At 47.5% G+C, this 6,550-nt stretch overlaps 2 long non-coding RNA genes across 2 annotated transcripts; one reads left to right on the top strand and one right to left on the bottom strand.

Moving 5' to 3' along the window:
• The first annotated feature begins 1,323 nt into the window (after window positions 1–1,323).
• On the top strand, window positions 1,324–3,605 carry LOC123331172. Its single transcript, XR_006547683.2, has 2 exons — window positions 1,324–1,891; window positions 2,140–3,605. It is a non-coding gene; the product is annotated as an uncharacterized LOC123331172 (long non-coding RNA).
• Window positions 3,572–6,336, bottom strand: LOC123331173. Its single transcript, XR_006547684.2, has 2 exons — window positions 4,607–6,336; window positions 3,572–3,863 (listed from the first exon to the last, which is right to left on the bottom strand). It is a non-coding gene; the product is annotated as an uncharacterized LOC123331173 (long non-coding RNA).
• Window positions 6,337–6,550: the final 214 nt, after the last annotated feature.

Raw genomic sequence — 6,550 nt, 5'->3', positions numbered from 1 at the left:
GAGAGGGAGGGCTTGGGGCGCCAAGGAGAAAGAGAGACTCCTGCCGGAATGATGACGTCATGTTTTCCACTTATCTCACCTGGCATCAGCCACCCAGGGGCTTGTTTTCATGTGAATGAGAATGTTACTCAGCTTGGTCTTTGTGTATTTCCCCCCAAAAGCTATTTGTTCTAATCAGCATCTCTAACCGGAAGGCGAAGGCACCCCACTCCAGTACTCTTACCTGGAAAATCCCATGGACAGAGGAGCCTGGTAGGCTGCAGTCCATGGGGTCGCGAAGAGTCAGATACAACTGAGCGACTTCACTTTCACTTTTATGCATTGGAGAAGGAAATGGCAGCCCACTCCAGTGTTCTTGCCTGGAGAATCCCAGGGACAGGTGTGCCTCGTGGGCTGCCGTCAATGGGGTTGCACAGAGTTGGACACAACTGAAGTGACTTGGCAGCAGCAGCAGCAGCATCTCTAACAGCCCTCTTTCCACAACCTGCCCTTCTGGAGGCTGAGAACAGACATCCATCTGGATACATGAAGAACACCTACACCAAGCAGGAAAACTAGAGGCACAAGAAAGACGCGGGATGGAGTCACTACTGCCCTTAGAAGGTGACCCCGGCAAGAGGCATCCACAGTGATATCCTCTCACGCCCAGGAGGTGGGTCTCCACTTTTCTCTGCACGATTCGCCCAGGAATGTCCACTCTGCCTCCAAAAGCCTGACTCACAGACCTGGCATGCATGTGTGTGCGGGTTAAGTTGCTCCAGTCATGTCTGACTCTTTGAGACCCCATGGACCATAAACTGCCAGGCTCTTATGTCCATGGGATTCTCCAGGCAAGAATACTGGAGTGGGTTGCCATGCCCTCCTCCAGAGGATCTTCCCAACCCAGGGACTGAACCCAGATCTCTTACGTTTCCTGCGTTGGCAGGCAGATTCTTTACCACTAGCACCACCTGGGAAGCCCGGCAGACCTGGCACCTGGAGCCAGCTTCCATCAGAATCAGGGAAGAAATGAAATGAGAAGGAACCGGCTGAGTTGAGGAGAAAGAGATGCTGAGTTTAGGAAGCCTCAGTGCTCTTGCGGCTGTGGTTTGAATATGATCCTCGGGCCTCATTGTTCCAACCAACCCAGACAATAAACATGAAAGTGAAAGTTGCTCAGTCGTTCCGACTCCTTGCGACCCTGTGGACTATAAAGTGCATGGAATTCTCCAGGCCAGAATACCGGAGTGGGTAGCCTTTCCCTTCTCCAGGGGATCTTCCCAACCCAGGGATCAAACCCAGGTTTCCCACATTGCAGGCGGATTCTTTACCAGCTGAGCCACAAGGGAAGCCCAGGAATACTGGCGTGGGTAGCCTATCCCTTCTGCAGCAGATCTTCCTGACCCAGGAGTCGAACCGGGGTCTCCTGCATTGCTGGTGGATGTTTTACCGACTGAGCTAGGAGGGAAGCCAGACAATAAAAGCGGCAGACATCTGGAGGTAGAGATAACAGGTGATGAGCAAGTGTACATCTGAAGCATCACCTGTCCCTCAGCTCAGGTCAGACCTCTCCTCCCTCAGTGCCTGTTTCCTGGCCTGCAAAACCAGGACAATGTTAAATCACTTCACTTATTCCCTCGATGAATGAGCAGAGAGTCAGGATCTAGTGTATCCCAGAGACTGGGGCCAAGAGCTGGGAAAACAAAATACTACAGCCCTTCAACTAAAAGCACCTGTGCCTCCCTATTGAGCCATCTTCTGAGCTTACAGAGGGCCTTCACGTCTGACCCCACCCAGCCCAGGAGGGAGGAAACCTCCAGATGAAAACTCCAAGGATGCGGGGCTTCAGTGCTCTGTCCACAGCTCCATAACCGCTCATGGCTGGACCGGGCTGTGGAATTGGGTCTCCAAGGTAGGAGGTCCACCCAGGTGGCCCAAAGGTTTGAGGGTAGCCTGTAATGGAAGGGTCTTGGAGGGGGGAGGTGGGTGCTATAGGCTGGAGGTTTGTGCCCCCTGAAAATTCATGTTGAAATTTTAACCCCCAAGGTGATGGTATTAGGAGGTGGGGCCTTTGGAAGGTGATACGTTCATGAGAGTGGGGCCATGAATGGTTTCAGTGCTCCTATAAGAGGGGTTAAGAAAGCCCCCTTGCCCCTCCAGGCGCGTAGTTACAGTGAGAAGACGGCCATCTGTGAGGAAGTGGGTTCTCACCAGACACCCAACCTGTGGCACCTTGACCTTGGACTTCCATCCTGCTCATCGGAACCTGTGTCCTTGGAGAACTGAGCTTCCATGCGTGAAATCCCACTCTCCTAAGATGACATCCCCAAGAGACCATGTGGCGAGCTCTGGACGGCAGCCCCTGCCACGCCCATGCTTCAGAGAGACACCTGGTAGGTGAGCCAAGAAGCCTTCTGGCCTCCAGAGTCCAGCCATGGACGTCTCCCCAGGAACCACAGAGCCAAGGAGGCCTGTGCCCGTCTGCATTGCCCGCCCACCATTTCCATGACATCACGTGGTCATTGCTTTACATCCTGCAGTGTCAACAGAGTTGTTCTGCAGCAATGAATCAATCCCAAAAAAGCCGGGCCTGCGCTAAGGACACTGGTCACACTGGTCTGGCCCCAGGTGCTAAGGATGACTCTCCAGGGCAAGGCAGGAGAAAGTGGCTTGAGTGCCAGTCATCCCAGCACCAGGAGAGACCTGCGGGGAACTTGGAAGCTCTGCGGCCAAGGAAGTGAGGCTACGGGAGAGGAGGGACAGCTCAGAGGACACTCCGAGTCCTGGCAGTGGCGAAATTAGCGCTCCCTTGGCAGGCAAGGCTTCTGATGGTGTTCTACAGCCCACTCCTCTGGCCTGTCCACGGATCTTGGAAGCACGCTGCCCCCAGTATTAAATCCTTTTTTTTTTTTTGGCAGATGAAAGCCAGAGCAGTGTCTGATACCTGCAACTTAATCTGCCTGAGGCAGAGTCCACTCACCCTGCTTAGATTACCGGTCAAACCTGATGCTGATCCATTTCAGAGACCGCATCCCAGCCTTTTCACTGATTCTCTGCGCTCCCCAGAACCCTTCCAGTAAATGCCCTTTGCTTTGCCAAAATTGCTTTCTGTTGCTTGCAACCAGAAAACCCCAACCAAAACAAAAGTTGCAAATTACAAGGATATGTTCTATTTAATCCCATGTTTGAAGAACTCACTTTTCAGATGATCAACAGTGTAGAAAAGAATGATGATTTCCATAGGATGGAAAGATGTAATTAGGATTTTTTTTTTTTTTTTTTTTTGGTCTTTAGGAGTGGCTTTTTTGTATTGAAAAGAACATTCAGGAGCTACTTTGATATTTAAAGTTAATACTTAAATAATTCAAAGCCTTGGTTTTCTTGAAGTTTTTAAGTTCAATTTAGAAATAAGTTCTATTTATAAATCTTTCAAATTTTCACAAATGATTTTAAGAAGATTTTCATAATTTAATTGAATTCTTTTAAATATTTTTAGCTGCACTGATAAAGCCAGCACACTCAATTTCCTTTTTAAAGTAAGTCAGTGGCTGGCAAAGCGAACAACTTTTCCAAGTACCTAAGAAATTCTTACAAATCTAATAAAATTTATTGAGATGATGATTAAACTCTTCTACATATTCCTATGTTGTTTAAAGACTAAAGCTCTCTCGGACATTTCAGCTTAAAATCTAGATGAACTGCTCAGTCCTCTAATAAGCCAAATTCTCCAGATCCTCTGCATAGTCACTGCTGGGGCCCAGCTTTGCACAGACGAGGTCTGACAGCATCTCCACCTGCAGTTTCTTGCTTTTCACCTGTCTTGCTTCTCAGTTCCAAGGCCACGGACCCTTTGTGAGCCACTGTTCCTGAACACACGCACCAACCTGGAAGTGTAAGGGAGTTGAGGTCATGCGGGAGAATCCAGAAGCACTGGTTTCTTGCTATGGTCTCCTCCACTGTCCCTTGAGCAGACCATTCCCCGGTGTATTCCACATGGTTCCTCAGAGGCGCTTGAAGGATGGGGCCTCAGTGACCCACTGCAATGACCAACTCAATTGAGAATGAGTGGAAGTTGCTGTCATGTCTGACTCTTTGTGACCCCAGGGACTGTAGCCCATCAGGCACCCCTGTCCCTGGGATTCTCCAGGCAAGAATACTGCCGTGGGTTGGTATGCCCTCCTCCAGGGGATCTGCCATGACCCAGGGATCGAACCCGAATCTCCCTCGTTGCAGGCAGATTCTTTTCCATCTGATGCACCCTGTTTTATTGTGTTACTCCTATTCCCTGGCTTTCCTTATCAAAACAAATTACCTGCCCAAATCCCATCACAGCAGCTCTGCTTCCCGGAGTGAGGCGGTGTGTGGGATTGGGGGTGTGTGGGCTAAGAAAGACCGGTACATGCAAATTATTACCAGATTTTACACAATAGTGACACCATGGATTTGGTTTGCCTCATAATCTCTGTTGGCAATTCCAAGTCACTCCCAGGTTAAAGGTTCCACTAACTGGGTGGCTTAAAACCATTGAAATTTATTCTCTCATAAACTTCTGGAGGCTGGAAGTCTGAGGTCAAGGTGATTTCAGGACTGTCCTCCCTGTGAGCCTCTGGGTAGAATCCATCCTTACCTCTCCCAGCTTCCAACGGCAGGGGGCAATCCTTAGAGCCCTTCAGCTTACAGCTTCATCTGTCAGGTCCACTCTGCCTCCATTTTTATATGGCGTTCTCGCCGTGTTTCTTCATGTTGTCTTCCCTCTGTGTGTGTCTGAGTCCAATTTTCCCCCTTCTATAAGGATACCTCTCACAGAATTAGGGCCTACCCTAATGACCTTATCTTAACTTGGATAAAGCTGGAAAGACCCTTTTCCCAAATAAGATCACATTCTTTTTTTTTTTTGACTATGCTGGGTCTTAATTGCAGCACTCAGAATCTTCGCTGTGACAATGGGGCTCTTAGTGGCATCCTGGATCTTTTTCCCTGACCAAGGATCGAACCCAGGGCCCCCCTGTATTAAGCTCGAAGTCTTCCCCACAGGACCGGCAGGGAAATTCAAGATCACGTTCCGAGATACTGGAAATTAGAACTTCAATTATCTTTCAATTCAATTTATAACACCCACGGAGGGAACAATTAAGTAATTCTAATCATCTAGTGGGTTTCCAAGCAAACTTTGAGGATTCCCTTCAGCTGACCATTTTGCAAACTGACCAGAGATTCTGGCAGGAGGTAAGAACGGAAACTGTAGGTCTCCAGGATGTGGAGAAACTGAGTCATCTTCCATAGTCATTGTGCCAGGGTGAGTCTAAAAGCCCAGGCCTTCTGAATGGGATTATGGAAACAGAGATCATAACCTACAAATTCTTTCATTCAGCTTCAGCTAGAAAATGGGAGAGGAAGCAGATCCCCAGGAATCAGCCATTGTTAAAGAATCCTGAGAAAATGAGAGATTGTTGATACAGGTGCTCTCTAGACATAAGTCCTGGGGTCGCCATTAAATCTTGTTAGGTAGAACAGGAAATAGTAGTGAATATTTACACACCTGTGAACAAATAACATAAGCTAATTCTGTTCACAGTCTGTATCTTGTCATCAGAGTTGAAATTCTGTCTAATTTGCTGGGAAGTGCAAAGATATTTGCTGTCATATTAAAAGTTTTATCCTTGTATTTCCAAGGATTTTGACTTAAAATCTTAAGACTAATATGCTTGTTTTTTGCAACTACCTTTGAGAGGATGTTTACTGTAGAAAATGGTGTTTGTTCACTTGGAGGTATAAGCTACACTTGTCAGAGGAGGTTGATCTTTCCCAACAATCTTGGTGACAAATTAATTCACTATGCCAGCACCTGTCTGGCTCAGATGAGCTCAACTCATAGAAAAGGACTGTTTTTCTTCTTCTTAGGCACCTAGCTAAAGGGACATGCCTATGTGCAGCGTGCCTTTATTAGTAGTGATTCTAATGGGTTACCTTAACCTCAATCTGTCAGGGTGATCCTACTGGTTAAGTTGCTTGAATTCATCACACCTTTCCTCATTCTTGAGTTTGAATGATCGTGTTCCAAAGTCACTGGCAGCTGCTCGAGGGGATGTGACTATTTACTTTTTTTCTCTCATGAATTCTTGTCATAGTCTCCCTACAATCCACAAATCCATTTGAATGCAACAAAATGCCATTTGATTGAATTCTTCAGATCTCTCTGACTTTATCTAGCTTAATAGTCATAACCTTCACGGTCATGCAAATGACAGGAGGTCAACTTCTCAAAGAACAAGCATCCGACGGGCACCCACTTTCACAGTTGCCATAAGGAATTTCCAGATGAAAAGTAAGTAAAAATTGAGAGAAGTCTGATCCTTACAATGAATAGTTAAAACCCCTTATAGAAAATGAGTGGATGTTTGGCAAACACTGTGTTCATTCATTCGTTCAGTTGCTAAGTCCTGTCCTACTCTTTTGTGACCCTGTGGACTGCAGCCCACCAGGCTCCTCCGTCCATGGGTTTTCCCAGGCAAGAACACTGGAATGGGTTGCCATGTTCTGCTCCAGGGGATCTTCCTGACCCAGGGATCAG

This window comes from Bubalus bubalis, chromosome 22 (assembly GCF_019923935.1).
Source record: "Bubalus bubalis isolate 160015118507 breed Murrah chromosome 22, NDDB_SH_1, whole genome shotgun sequence".
Classification (NCBI taxonomy): Eukaryota; Metazoa; Chordata; class Mammalia; order Artiodactyla; family Bovidae; genus Bubalus; species Bubalus bubalis.
This window is presented reverse-complemented; position numbering and strand designations above follow the sequence as displayed.